Source organism: Scyliorhinus torazame, chromosome 10 (assembly GCF_047496885.1).
Source record: "Scyliorhinus torazame isolate Kashiwa2021f chromosome 10, sScyTor2.1, whole genome shotgun sequence".
In the NCBI taxonomy this organism is placed as follows: Eukaryota; Metazoa; Chordata; class Chondrichthyes; order Carcharhiniformes; family Scyliorhinidae; genus Scyliorhinus; species Scyliorhinus torazame.
The window spans coordinates 170080483-170095824 of record NC_092716.1 but is presented as its reverse complement, the minus strand read 5'-3'; the positions used below and the strand labels follow the sequence as shown (position 1 = coordinate 170095824).

The following is a 15342-nucleotide window of genomic DNA, read 5'->3' as shown; positions in this document are numbered from 1 at the left end:
CTTTATTTAAAGCTCCAGTGTCCTTTTGTCCCTCTTCTCATGGCTCCAGGATCTGCTTTATCAAAGTCCAACAGCAGAATATTGTTGTTTTTGGTTTTAGATTTTAAGTTGTTGCCAAAGAAACAATACACGACCACTTCATCAATGTGGTGAAAGAGTACTGGAGCAGAGAACCCCAGTAAAATTGACAAGCCCACAGAGGGGTAATCAATAGTAGATATATGGACCAAACCCCCAGGGAAAGAAATGCATAATGGCATGTGTATCTGTTGGGAAGTGAAATGGCCGACTTTAGAGACAGTCGAGGCAGCAATGATGCAGAGCTGATCACAGAACCTTAATGCAGGCTGAGGAGGGGGCAATTCTGCTGTCCTTGATTTTCATACTAATTCCAAATTGATGCTGATCCTGCATTTACTCAAGTTGTCTATTAATCACATTTATAAGTAAAGTGGCCACAGTCCCAGATGACTATAGGTTGCTTTCTCCTTTGAGGGGGGGAGCTGACTGGTGGTGATTTAACCTGAGGTTCACCACATCTCAGGTCCAGGGGCATGGTTGAGACAGCCGGGCCTTCATGAATATTCTCTGATCGGTACTGGAATTGAACCCGGACTGTTGACCTTGCTTTGCATCACAAAACAGCTGTCCAGCCAACTGAGGTAAACAGAGGTAAACTGGCCCCGTACTTATATTCACCACACATTTATACCACACACACACACATATATATATACCGACACTGCACTAATGTAGAAACAGTGTTTACATCCGAGCCTTAATCATCCGCAGTCCATTAATGCTGCAATTAGATTATCATAGATTATCATAGAATTAGATTATCATAGAATTTACAGTGCAGAAGGAGGCCATTCGGCCCATCGAGTCTGCACCGGCTCTTGGAAAGAGCACCCTACCCAAGGTCAACACCTCCACCCTATCTCCATAACCCAGTAACCCCACCCAACACTAAGGGCAATTTTGGACACAGGGCAATTTATCATGGCCAATCCACCTAACCTGCACATCTTTGGACTGTGGGAGGAAATCGGAGCACCCGGAGGAAACCCACGCACACACGGGGAGAATGTGCAGACTCCGCACAGACAGCGACCCAAGCCGGAATCGAACCTGGGACGCCGGAGCTGTGAAGCAATTGTGCTATCCACAATGCTACCGTGCGGCAATTGTATTGCCTGCTGAATTTCCGTTTGTTTATTTGCACCCTGAAATCAAATTAGCTCACATTCTTTGCAGTGGCAGATTAAACTTTCAGGCACTAACTTCGGGTGCGGTTGCTTATCATGTTGGTGGTATGTTAGTCGGGCTCCTGATTTGTGATGCGGAGATGGCGGCGTTGGACTGGGGTGAGCACAGTAAGAAATCTTACAACACCAGGTTAAAGATTTAATCACCTGCTAATGCTTGCATTCCAAGCATTGTCTGGCATCTTTGAATTTGTCTATATATATGTTTCTGGAACCTACCTCTTCATTCACCTGAGGAAGGAGCAGCGCTCCGAAAGCTAGTGATATCGAAACAAACCTGTTGGACTTTAACCTGGTGTTGTAAGACTTCTTACTGTGCTGATTTGTGGGAATGGCAGCTTTTCCGCCTTGCACAAGGTCCAAAGAAGCCTTTTCTTGTGTGTCTGAATACGGGCTCAAGCACTGCGTGCTCGCCCTGCCTTGCGTCGCAACTGTTGGCACACACCAAAACAGAGTGAAGTTATAACTGCAAGTGTACAGATGCTGCCTCCTGCTCCCTCCACCTCCCGCTACTGTGGATGACTCAAGCTCCAACCTACACGAACTGTTATAGACAGTTTGCTTTATATTGTAAATAATGGTGGGCAAATGCCTTATAAGGTTGCGTGCAAGCCAGAGCAGCCGAGGGAGTCTGAGCTGCAAGAAATTGGAAAGCAGAGAGCTGCGAGTAGCCCATATACGGACAAAGCCTGGAATTCATGGAGAGAAGCTGAGAGGAAGCATTCGCTTCACTGTAGCCCCACCTGGTGTCGAGGAGGCAGCCTTACAATCACTGATCCGACAACGCTCCGTGCTATGTAAGGAGCTTTTTCACAGCACAGAGAAATGTTCCTCCTCCTCCTAATCGCTCCCTCCAACCCCGCCCCAAGGGACCTCACATTCTCCTCAGAAGTTCTTGCTTCCGTGGCAGAGCCTCTCGCTTGGAAAAATATCCCCCCCTCCTCGTGTATAAGGGCCCTAGCAGTGGGAGCATGCACTTCCGTCTGGGCTGGCACATTCAGTCAGGAGTGCCAGGTCTAAGGTAAGGGCACAGGCAATGACCAGGTGCCACACCAGAGCATGGCAGAGTTAAACAGAGTGAAGCTGGAATGGCAGGCAGGGGGATGTATTACACTGTGGGCAAGATAGCTGTGAAGATCTTTGTGGTTAAGGGGCTGACCTGAAGTGCTGAAGAGAGAAAGAGACCAAAGGTTGCACAATGCCTCTCTTAAGGAGGAGGCTCAGTAGCCCCAGCTTGACTCAATCAAGCAACTCCTGATCATCAATATCAGAAGTCTAGGGGCCATTGGCTGGGTGAGGGGGGGGGGGGGGCAGTCATTGTCACTTAACCCTCCAGAAAGCCAAGGCTCTCACTCTTCTGATTTTAACCTGCTGCCTGAGCAGATGACAAGGCAGAGCTGTCCAGATCTTTCAGGGTGCATTACTTTTAATTGGTGCCTTAGCCCTGGGGTTGGAAACAGGTACTTTCTTTATATAGTAGCACTCAAAAGGAAAGATTAAACCTCCTCTACAGTGAACTCATCCCGCAGCTCTCCCCCCCGCCCCCAACATGTCGAGGCTCGCTCCGTCATGTTCCGAATTCCTGCTGGGTGGAAAGTCGGCCACTACGATTGATAAAACAAAGAACAATAGAGCACAGGAACTGGCCGTTCGGCCCTCCAAGCCTGCACCGGTCATGATACCACCCTCAGCACTTCCCTGTGCCGTATCCCTCTATACCCATCCTATTCATATATTTGTCGAGATGCCTTTTGAACACCATTAATGTCCACAACGCGTTCCATGCACTCACCACCCTCTGTGTAACACCCTGCCTCGCACATCTCCTCCAAACTCTGCCCCACGAACCGTAAACCAAGCCCCCTCGTGACTGACCTCTCCATCCTGATTGCTGAGGGGCAGCACGGTAGCCTTGTGGATAGCACAATTGCTTCACAGCTCCAGGGTCCCAGGTTCGATTCCAGCTTGGGTCACTGTCTGTGCGTAGTCTGCACGTCCTCCCCGTGTGTGCGTGGGTTTCCTCCGGGTGCTCCGGTTTCCTCCCACAGCCCAAAGATGTGCAGGTTAGGTGGATTGGCCATGATAAATTGCCCTTAGTGTCCAAAATTGCCCTTAGTGTTGGGTGGGGTTACTGGGTTATGGGGATCGGGTAGAGGTGTTGAGCTTGGGTAGGGTGCTCTTTCCAAGAGCCGGTGCAGACTTGATGGGCCGAATGGCCTCCTTCTGCACTGTAAATTCTATCTATCCTGGTAAAGAGTGCCTGTTCATCCACTCTATCAATTCCCCTCATAATCTTGTAGACCTCTATCAGGTCACCCCTCAACCTCTGTCGTGCTAATGAAAACAGTCAGAGTCTATTCAACCTCTCCACAGAGCTAACACCCTCCAGACCAGGCAGCATCCTCTAAACCTCCATTGCACCCTTTCCAAAGCCTCCACATCCTTCTGGTAGTGTGGCGACCAGAATTCTGAGCCTCTCTGGACTCCCGGGTCTTCTGACATTCCAAATATCACCACTTCTGGATTCAAGACTACCTTCACCTTCAAAACCTCCGACATAACGTCGGTAAACCCCTGCCAGAACCCCCCTCAGCTTCAGAGAAGCCTAAAATATAACAACATGATTCGCAGGCCCACCCGCACAATGCCCACACCTATCTTCCACCCCTTCAAAAATCCTGCTCATCCTGGCCACCATCATGAGCGCCCTGTGGACCACCTAGCACACGGCGGGGATGCATTCACCCTCCTCAACGCTCCCTCCCACCTCCCAGCCTCCACCTCCCTCTCCAACTCTTCTCCCACTTACGCTTCACTACCCCAATCGGGGCTCCCTCCCAATCCACCAACTCCTTGTAAATTTCTGACACTTTATCCTCCCCACCCCTGTTCTTAACACCACCTTGTCCTAAAGCACCACCATTGCCCTTGATGGCTCATTACCCTGGGGCTTTCTCATCAGCGTCCTGTGCGCCTTGTCCACCTCCAGGGGCAATCGAAGATCCCCTCTCCCAGCAACTTCTCATACAACCTAGCCACATACGAGCCAGCGTCCGCTCCCTCACTGCTCCTTCTGGATCGCCTGGCTTTGAGACTCCAACCTCATCTCCACACGATCGATCCCCGCTTTAATCGGATCCGCCGTCCTCGCCATCGAGCTTATCCAATCTGTAGGTTCTGTGATCTTGGAAATAATCCCGAGGTGTTGCATTCGTTCCAGTTCTTGCTTGAGACGGTCATGTAACGGAGCAGGAACTCTTCTTGGAGGGTGTTCCACTGGTTTAGCATTTGCTTTGAGTTGTATTTTGTATTGGAAAGGAAGAGTACCCATACCTTCAAATACATGAAGAACATTCGCTGGTATACTTTCAATATCTTCTTGCACAGGTGAAAGAATTTTTTCGGTGCTGTAGATTCGCATCACAAGGTCCAAGTCTTGACATGCTTGTACACCAAATAGTGATGAACGTCTAGCATCAACAATTTCAAATTGCAAAGGCATCTCTGTGTCTTTGTTTGTTACTAAGAGAAAGCATGAACCTAAAGAAGTAATCATGTATGTGACGTTTCTTGTATAGTTCTCCAAGATGGCTGGAAGTCGTAGTGTTAAAGAACATCAAGCTAGTTTATTTTACACTACTTCAAATGGTTCATGAAGGTTATTTAGGTATAGAAAAATGTAAACGTCAAGCAAGGCAAGCAGTATATTGGCCTGGAATAAATGCTGACCACTAATTTTGTGTTAGAATGTGACACATACCGCCAGCGTAATCAGTCAATACAGAGAAAAGAGAAACTCACAACTCAGGATCTCGAGAAGATTCCGTGTTCAAAGGTTGGCATTGATCTTTTTCATTTCCATGGTCATGATTGTGTATTGATCATTGACTATTTTTCCAACGACCCGGAAGTAATGAAATAGTTCGATTTTACTTCCAAATCCATGATCAAAGTGACTAAAGAAATATTTGCTCATCCTGGAATACCTTGCAAAGTTATGGCAGACAATGGACCTTGCTTTGATAGTAATGATTAGACAGAATTTGCTCGAAAGTATAATTTTACTCATATCACGTCTAGTCCTCTTTTTCTGCAATCTAATGGCAAGGTAGAAAAAGGCATTCATATTGTGAAACAACTTTTCAAGAAAGCACTTGACTCTGGCTCAGATATGTTCTTAACTTTATTGAATTATAGGGCTACTCCTCTCTCAACAGGTTTATCTCCTGCACAGTTGTTAATGAATAGATTGTTGCGTATTATTCTTCCATGTTTACAACTGGCTGATCCTGATCTTCAGCAAGTCATCGAGAAAATGCAGCATCAAAAGCATCTTCAGGAGAAATACTACAATGAATATGCAAAATCGCTGGAACCGCTTGATCCAGGTGATCTAGTGAGAATTCAGACTCCCGCTGGAGGATGGTCTATCTTAGCTAAGGTCATACGCCAAGCAGCACCTCACTCGTATATTGGTAAAGCGACTGATGGTTCTGTTCTTAGAAGAAATCGACGTGCTCTTTTGAAAGTCTAGGGCTCTTTATTTCCATGTATTCAGTTTGATGGTAACTTATTGCATACTACTACAAGACCTGATGACAAACAAGGTGACTTCCAGAAGACATTAGAAACATCTGCAACTGAGTCGACTGGATTGAGGAGACCATCAAGAATCAGAAAGAAACCTGAAAGACTTAATTTGTAAAAAATGTTTTAACAAATTTTGACTCACTTGTCAACTTTTTGGTATACATATCAATGTACCATGCAATATCGTTACTTATATTATACTGTTTGTTACTGTACAAACATCTAAAAAAAAAGGGATGTAATATGTATAATGTAAGGAGTGTAAGTAAAGGGTTAACAAGATGATGTTCATGTATCTCAACACTAGATGGCACCACAGAGTAGTCTTATAAAAGCTCCATCTCAAGGTATTTTGGGAGAAGGTTGTGAAGAAGGATAATGAGAGGTTGAGGTAGAGTGTTAGTTGTACTAAAAATATATTATAGATTTCTGTAACATAGATTTTATACTGTTTTATTAGCTATTACTTGGTGAAGTGTGTGAACCATTTGAAGTAGTGTAAAATAAACTAGCTTTATTTCAAATACATAACTTGATGTTCTTTGTCAGCACTACGACTTTTAGCCATCTTGGAGAACTATACAAGGAACATCACAATCAGCAGCTATTTTCCACAACAGATCATACCTGTATCTGATTCTGTTGAAGGCCCTTCAGAAACTTCATCTTCGCTATCACTCTCCTCTGACATATCTGCCTCTCCAATTTCCTAACTGTAAGGGTCCTTCGCGGTGATTCCCTTTTTTCCCATTTCTTTATTTTTTTCTGTTATAATTTTGATGCATGGATGCTTAATGGACATATATCTTTAAGTTGAGTAGGGGAAATGAGGAATTCAAAAATTACAAAAGGGAACACTCTGCTAGCTTTGGACAGCAGAACTCAGACTTTGTTGCACCCGAGAGATAGGGACATGATTCGATTGGTGAATTGGTCAAAACGCCTTATTCCGCCCGGTTACAGGTGGTGACTCTCTCTCTCAACACTAACCAGGCACAAAGCAAATGAGTAACCATTTTAATTGCTTTTCTATGTTTTGCATTCTCTCCAAAGTCGCTGACTTGGATATAAGATCCCCAACTTACCAGAGATGATGCCACCCAAGGCCTACAATCTTTCAGATGTCAGCTCATCGAGGATCATCAGATTGTTGCAAACCACCTTTCATTAGCTGATGTTCAAGCTGGCCTGCAGCATGTTGCTCTACCAATGGAACCAGCTGCAACATTCATTCCTGGCAGCACAATGTAAGCCATTGTCTGCTGCTGTGTCCTTGCCACACTGTGCCCACCTATTTAGAGTCGATCTTGGTATCTCATACTTTGCTCCAGGCTCTAAATAAGCCTTATAGCTGCACTTTCTCATGGTCATCATAGGCGCTCAGGTTTTGCAAATCGTCCAATGACAAATCTCATTGTGACCTGCAGTAGAAAGACAGCCTGCAGCTGCAAGCATTCATGCTCAAACAAAGAAACCGTATGAGGTCAAGGCAGATAATTTTTATGACATATGCAGAGATGTTATACATTCTCTTCATCCAAGCATCTTCACATTGTGAAAGAAAAATATCTGCATCATTTGACTTTGGGAGTTAATTAAAAGTCAAATATTATGTTGGGCGGACTTGCAAAATCTGATCTAATGGTTGCAGAATGTCTAGACATGATACAAATAAAGCTTTGTTAATTAAGAAATAAAATATGGGCAGCACGGTGGCGCAGTGGTAGCACTGCTGTCTCACGACACCGAGGTCCTAGGTTCGATCCCGGCTCTGGGTCACTGTCCATGTGGGGTTTGCACATTCTCCCCGTGTTTGCGTGGGTTTCGCCCCTACAACCCAAAGATGTGCAGGGTAGGTGGATTGGCCACACTAAATTGCCCCTTAATTGGAAAAAATGAGTTGGTACTCTATATTTATAAAAAAATAAATAAGATGTGAACATTTCACAAGAAATTTTAAAAAGGTGCCTGGAGATAACTCTGCTCTTTTAATTCTGATATTCCTTGAAAGGGGATTTTTTCCCCAGCAGAGGATGTCCCTCCATGCAGGGAGTGTCAGGATGGTTCATCTTGCCTAGTTGGTTCAAATAGGGAATTTAGCCGCATGTAACAATTCACAAAGCAGCTGAAGACTAACTCACTGCAAATGGACATTTTACATTCGTTGTGGGGAGTTGCTGGACGTAATATGGTGAGCGTCTCCCATATCATGGAGATCAAAATTTTTACATCAATTTTAAACCAACTGTCACCACACGTCAGCAAGACAGAGGGAAGCTCAGCATCAGCACATTGGGCTCTTGCTGCTCTTTCATGAGCCCTGCCCCACCCCAATCCAGCTGTGTCCTGAATGGTCAATGCTCTGTCAGTTCACTGGCAGATTGGTGATGGATGAATGGCATTCGAACGCAGTGCATTTAAACTGCTGGTAGTGAATATAGGGGCTGGTTTAGCACACTGGGCTAAATTGCTGGCTTTTAAAGCAGACCAAGGCAAGCCAGCAGCACGGTTCGATTCCTGTACCAGCCTCCCCGAACAGGTGCCAGAATGTGGCGACACAGTAACTTCTTTGAAGCCTATTCATGACAATAAGCGATTTTAATTTCATTTTCATTTTCATTACAAGCACTTTCCCACTGTGGAGCCCAGAGAGAATTAGCTAACCTCATTGAAAATTCATCTATTGCTGAATGCATTAAGGTAAAATTATTTTCTTGTGATGTTTCACTGTTGAATCTTCAACGGAAGATTAGAAGAATTGTACAATTTAACATTAATTTAACAATGCATTAAGTAACCTAACTCACTGTGCTGCGCATGGAGTTCCTAACTTCATTTCACTCACTGAAGACTCTGGCCCAGCTTCCTCACTGCACCCTCTCTGAATTGTCAATGTGTGAAATTCACTCACAAGTGGTGCTTTTAAAACTCAATGCAAGGCTGCAGATTTGCATGATGTTGAAGACAATTACTGGACTGCTGGGGTTCTTACTGACTAGGGCATTTTAGCAGAATATGTTCAAGATGGGATATATCTGGTGAATTAATTGCGTTTTAGAATATTTTAGATTTTTTTACTGCATTTTTTCTTACCCCCAAGATATTTCCATTGTGTGTAGATATGGCTGCTAATTTTGCACTCATTCAAATCCTGGAGGATAATATCCAGGAGGACAAAACACAGATTCTCATGCTGGCAGGTGAATCTCAAAGATGAGGGAGCTGGACAGAATTTTAAATTATTTGCTCTGAATTCATGTTTCCTTTGCCTGGCCATGTGAGCATTATATGGGTGCAAATTCTGTTTCAGAATGTATCTAAGTGAGTTATGTTGTTTTCCTATTTGAAGAAACAGGAAGAGAGGTCAAAAATTACAGTGGCAGAATGCGGGTCCCAAGAATCTTTGACACTACTGCTGAGGAAGACAGCAGCAGTGATGGGGGTGACCTTCCTCGGAGAGAGCTCCAGAGAACAAAGAAGGCACTGGAGGATATAGAAACAACCAGGGTATGTGAGCTCTTGATTCTAAATTTTACAAATTGTATCCACAGATCTAATGGTTGTGACTCATATGCTTTCTCCCTTCTAGAAAAAAAAGGGCCACTTTGATACACAAGGCCCGTGAAGGTTAGTACATGACCATAATGGCAGATATGATGGAAGCCAAAGCTGCAAAGCTGACCCAAGAGCAGACTTCCCAGCTCCAGCAGGTAAAAGAAGCAAGTTCTTCTGGCTCACAGGAGGTGCCTGAACACTTCACCCTCACAGCCCGATGCATCAAAAGAACGGAAAGCTGTGGCAGATGGCTGAATGGCTAAGAAAAGAAGGGGCAACCCTATGGCAGAAAGTGGGAGTGCTAGAGACTTTAAATTTACAGCTGCAAAATGCACTGGTAACATGTCTATCTATATCCCTCTCCCCTTCTCTTCTGCACAGTAAGAAGTTTTACAACACCAGGTTAAAGTCCAACAGGTTTGTTTCGATGTCACTAGCTTTCGGAGCGTTGCTCCTTCCTCAGGTGAATGAAGAGGTATGTTCCAGAAACATATATATAGACAGATTCAAAGATGCCAGACAATGCTTGGAATGCGAGCATTAGCAGGTGATTAAATCTTTACAGATCCAGAGATGGGGTAACCCCAGGTTAAAGAGGTGTGAATTGTGTCAAGCCAGGACAGTTGGTAGGATTTCGCAGGCCAGATGGTGGGGGATGAATGTAATGTGACATGAATCCCAGGTCCCGGTTGAGGCCGCACTCATGTGTGCGGAACTTGGCTATAAGCTTCTGCTCGGCGATTCTGCGTTGTCGCGCGTCCTGAAGGCCGCCTTGGAGAACGCTTACCCGGAGATCAGAGGCTGAATGCCCTTGACTGCGACGGTGACCTCAGCACTTCGCTTTACCGCAAACCCACGGATAACCTCACGATGCTCCACTTCCCCAGCTTCCACCCTAAACACATTAAAGAAGCCATCCCCTATAGACAAGCTCTCCGTATACACAGGATCTGCTCAGACGAGGAGGAGCGTAACAGACATCTACAGACGTTGAAAGATGCCCTCGTACGAACGGGATATGGCGCTCGACTCATCGATCGACAGTTCCAACGCGCCACAGCAAAAAACCGCACCGACCTCCTCAGAAGACAAACATGGGACACAACCAACAGAATACCCTTCGTCGTCAAGTACTTCCCCGGAGCGGAGAAACTACAACATCTTCTTCACAGCCTTCAACACTTCATCGATGAAGATGAACATCTTGCCAAGGTCATCCCCACACCCCCACTACTTGCCTTCAAACAACCACGCAACCTCAAACAAACCATTGTTTGCAGCAAACTACCCAGTCTTCAGAACAGTGACCACGACACCACACAACCCTGCCATGGCAATCTCTGCAAGACGTGCCAGATCATCGACATGGATATCACCATTACACGTGAGAACACCACCCACCAGGTACGCGGTACATTCTCGTGCGACTCGGCCAACGTTGTCTACCTCATACGCTGCAGGAAAGGATGTCCCGAAGCGTGGTACATTGGCGAAACCACGCAGACGCTGCGACAACGAATGAACGGACATCGTGCGACAATCACCAGGCAGGAATGTTCCCTTCCAGTCGGGGAACACTTCAGCAGTCAAGGGCATTCAGCCTCTGATCTCCGGGTAAGCGTTCTCCAAGGCGGCCTTCAAGTCGCGCGACAACGCAGAATCGCCGAGCAGAAGCTTATAGCCAGGTTCCGCACACATGAGTGCGGCCTCAACCAGGACCTGGGATTCATGTTGCATTACATTCATCCCCCACCATCTGGCCTGCGAAATCCTACCAACTGTCCTGGCTTGACACAATTCACACCTCTTTAACCTGGGGTTACCCCATCTCTGGATCTGTGAAAATTTAATCACCTGCTAATGCTCGCATTCCAAACATTGTCTGGCATCTTTGAATCTGTTGATATATATGTTTCTGGAACATACCTCTTCATTCACCTGAGGAAGGAGCAGCGCTCCGAAAGCTAGTGACATCGAAACAAACCTGTTGGACTTTAACCTGGTGTTGTAAAACTTCTTACTGTGCTCACTCCAGTCCAACGCCGGCATCTCCACATCATGGCTTTTCTTACTGCAGCATTGGTTGGAAAATGGTACAAATGATTTTTTTGTGATTGCAATTCAAACAGCAGCACCTAGAGGTGCAGTGATGGCAGGTACAAAGCAGCCACCAATGGTTCTCGAAACCTGGAGATGCAGCCGGAGACATCTTTGAGGCAAATGATGGCATGATAATTAATCTTAAATGATTCTTATCATCAATGGTGGCGCACCATTTAAGAAAGACTCTGCCTTTCTGTTTTTTGTAACAAACTGTTCACACTTATTCACATTATATTCCATCTGCAATGTCCTTGCCCATTCATTCAGCCTGTCCAAATCCTCTTGAAGCTCCTTTCCATCCTCTTCACAATTAGTTAGGTGTCAGAAGCAGGGGTGCTGCATGCAACAGTCTCTGAACCATTATGGAACATGTGAGGTGTGATTCAGCCCGGCGTGGATCCGGGTGCAAGGGGTGAGTCCTGCGAGAGCCCTTAATCGGGCTCCGTCCTGGGCACCTGACTCCCTCCGACCGGCGTGATCTGGATCTCGTGCTTGTTGGATGTGATCCAGATCTGCACATTTAAATGAGCGACACTGCTTTCACCTGCCGCCGGGGAGTCCACAGCTACGCCTGCAAGACCTTGACAGGGCATCGTTTAGCACTGGCTCCCACAAATGTGGAGCAGGCGTGACGGCACTTTGAGGGGTCTCTCAGGCCATTGGAGGCCCCTGGATGGTTGGGCCCAGGTCAGGGTGGTACCCTGGCACTCCTACTGCTACCCTGGCACCTTGGCACTGTCAACTGGGACCCTGGTAATGCGCTACCCTGGCACTGTCAGGGCATTCGGGTGTCACTTGCAGGTTGGCTGGGCACTGCCAGGGTGCCAGGCTGGCAGTGCCAAGGTGCCCAATGCCAGGTTACCCGTGCCAGGGATCATGCCCAAGGGTGTCCTGGCCTTAAGAGTTGGGGTGGGGGGGGCTCTACGACCCCCGAAGAGGTAAGTTGGGGGGATCTGGGAGTGCGGTGGGATGCATAAGGGGGTCAAGAGATTGGGGTGGCATTTAAAAATGGCACCTTGCTCTCTTCCTGCGCTGACAGGACGTGAGGTGCCGGGGCCAAAAAAAGGAATCCCATTTGATAGTTGGGTCATTCTCAGCGTGAAAAATCCGACTATTTGCACCAAATGGGACTCGGTTATTTGGGCGTTAGATCGTGCCCATTAAAAAACTCTCTACCCCAGTATGCAGGCTCTCTTTCTCTCACGCACTACCCTCCACTGTCTCTCATCCCTAAGCTGCTGAATCTCTCACCACAAATCTCTGGCTGTGCCCCGCTGCACACACTCCTCACACAGCCATGTCTCTCTCTTTCCTTCTCTATCCCTCCCCTTGTCTCTGTTTCTCTCTATTTCAAATCCTGCTCTCTCTCCCTCTCTCCCTGGTCTTCTTTCTCTCCCCCTCTTGCCTCTGACCCCTTCACCCAGTCTCTTTCACCTCCTGGGCCCTGGCTCTCTCTCTCCCCTGACCTCTACCTCTCTCTGTCTCTTTTTCTCTCTTTCTTGTCTCACTTTCTGTTCTCTCTCTCTCTCTCTTTCTCTCTGTCCCTCACTTTCACTCCCTGTCCACAACTCTCTCTCATCCCCGGTCCCTGACTCTGTCCAGCCTCTAGGTACTGCGCAATCTCAAATCTGGCCCCCAATTGATAATTCCACAGTTTCGCTCCGTTACCCCAGTGAGGAGTTTCATGGTGTCTGGTTAGCCTTATTGTGCTAGAAAAAGTTAAAACAGTGAAACTAATAATAGTCCGGAGAAAGAATGGTCCACAACGCCCTTGAAAATTAAACAGCATGAAATTCAATAGCTATGACACAGGAACAGGAAAAGTTCTGTGTGAGAAAGGAATTGATTTATCTATATTTCACTTTTTATTGGAACATGGATTTAATAGGCAACTACTCATAATTCATGAAGCCAGAAGCAAACAATGTGAAACTCTGCTGATGTTAATTATTTTAATGTGCCTCCCCATTGATATGCCTCCCCATTGACTGTTTTTACTGTCATATTGGACCATGGTGTCTGCAGCAACACCAATCCTCCACAATAGAGTTGGTAAAATAGTAACACCATGGTAACAAATATCAAATGGAAATGCAGGAGAGACAAGCATTTAAAGGTATAAAGAATGATGGTGCAAGCAGTGATGGGGGTTGTTGCTTTGATGTTGATTTTTGAAGAGATGGAATGGTTGTAGAATCTGGAAACGTATTTGTCTCTCGTAGGCAAATAGTTATCAATGATCCTGAGGAAAGTCAAGAGCCAGGAAATCTCTTCAGCATCAGCCAAAGATGCTTGCGGTTGTTGTCCCCTCATCTGCTTCCACTAAACGACAATATAATAAAAGAGGTGACAGTGGGGAGGGGAGGATGTTCCAGCGCTGGACGTGCCACCTGGAAACTGGGAGGTTGGGTTTTTCCACAGAGCATCTCCCTGCATATTTTCAGCATTGCCCATCCCAGATCCACCAGAAAACCAGTGGAATAGAGCAAATGCGCTGGAATAGCACTGAGCCGGAGACATCCAGATGTCGGGGCTGCTAATAATTTTGTGAGCTTTCTGCGTCAAATGTTGAGGTCTCCGCTTGGAAACACCGCTTCAAGGCCTGTGGCTGGAGCTGCGGGCAAGGACATGATGAGGGAAACACTGTGGCTGAGTATTCAGACTGTCTCCAGCTTGGAGCCGTTTATCCTGGAACTTTTTCTGAGAAACTATTGCTGCCAAGCAAATAATTTTTAATGTGAAGGTGCCAAGATAGAAGATCTATGTAGCTGCATTGCAATCCATCACTAAACCAGTCATAAGGGCTGGTTGCCTGAGGGCACCCTGCTTTGATGATGAGGTAATTGAACAACGATTTTGCCACCATGGACAGAAGGGGCCTGAGAGCCCGGCAAGGAGCAGAGGAGATCATTAATAGCAGAGCAACTTCCAGAGGTCATGGAGACAATGCCAAAAGAATTTAAGTGATTTAGCCAGACAAGAGAAAGCAAATGTGAACTTTTAAATAAAAATATAGAGCTGTTTGTGAGCACCCTGGCCAAAACCTAGCATTTTCTATCATACAATGTAATGTCCTCCTTCAAGCTACACAGTGCAAGCCTGCAGACTCTCACACCCACTTAGCCATAACTTACTCATCACAATCTGCACACACTCCACACTTGAGAGTACCTAATGCACAGGAGCAGCAGCAGCAACCTCAACTTCACCGCAGCTCCCTCTTCATACGGGGTGATGACAGCTTGATGCTGTCAGGTGCCCAGACATGGTTGTTACTAATGAAGGTTGCACGCATCTCTGAAGGAGAACACAGCTTTGACTGAAAGCAGGCCCATTGGTAACACAGCAGGAGCTACAGCACTGGAATCAACACTTTTGGGGAAAGGAGCAGACAATTGTGGGAACTGTGTTTGAGAGAAATGATAGGAGAAGCGGGTGGGCAAGTCCTTATCAAGGGCTCATCATTTTCTTTCTATCCCACGCTCCCAATTCTAGTACTCGTTACAGATTATGCCAATACTGACCATTTACTATGCAACATGCAAATGATTTTATTAGTGCTTCAGCATATCTTGAGACCAATTGCAATTGTTATTATGATTGCCCCTATCAGTGTTTTCATGGGAGTAGCACAGCAGCAGACTTTGGACCCTATGTAAAATCCTGTAGAAAATACCTCATCCGGCATCTGGGCATGACTCCAATATCTGGCATGCTGAAACTCCAGGTATGTCCACCTACCTAGGACGGTTGGTTACAGATTAATAATAGAGATAATAGGAGGGTAAAACTAAGCACAGTGGGTTGGGATAAGGAGCAGCAGGAA

At 46.1% G+C, this 15342-nt stretch overlaps 1 long non-coding RNA gene across 1 annotated transcript; it reads left to right on the top strand.

Annotated features, from left to right (window-relative positions):
• The first annotated feature begins 2177 nt into the window (after positions 1-2177).
• On the top strand, positions 2178-9267 carry LOC140384896 (uncharacterized). Its single transcript, XR_011933203.1, has 3 exons — positions 2178-2289; positions 8485-8558; positions 9208-9267. It is a non-coding gene; the product is annotated as an uncharacterized lncRNA (long non-coding RNA).
• The last annotated feature ends 6075 nt before the right edge of the window (positions 9268-15342 follow it).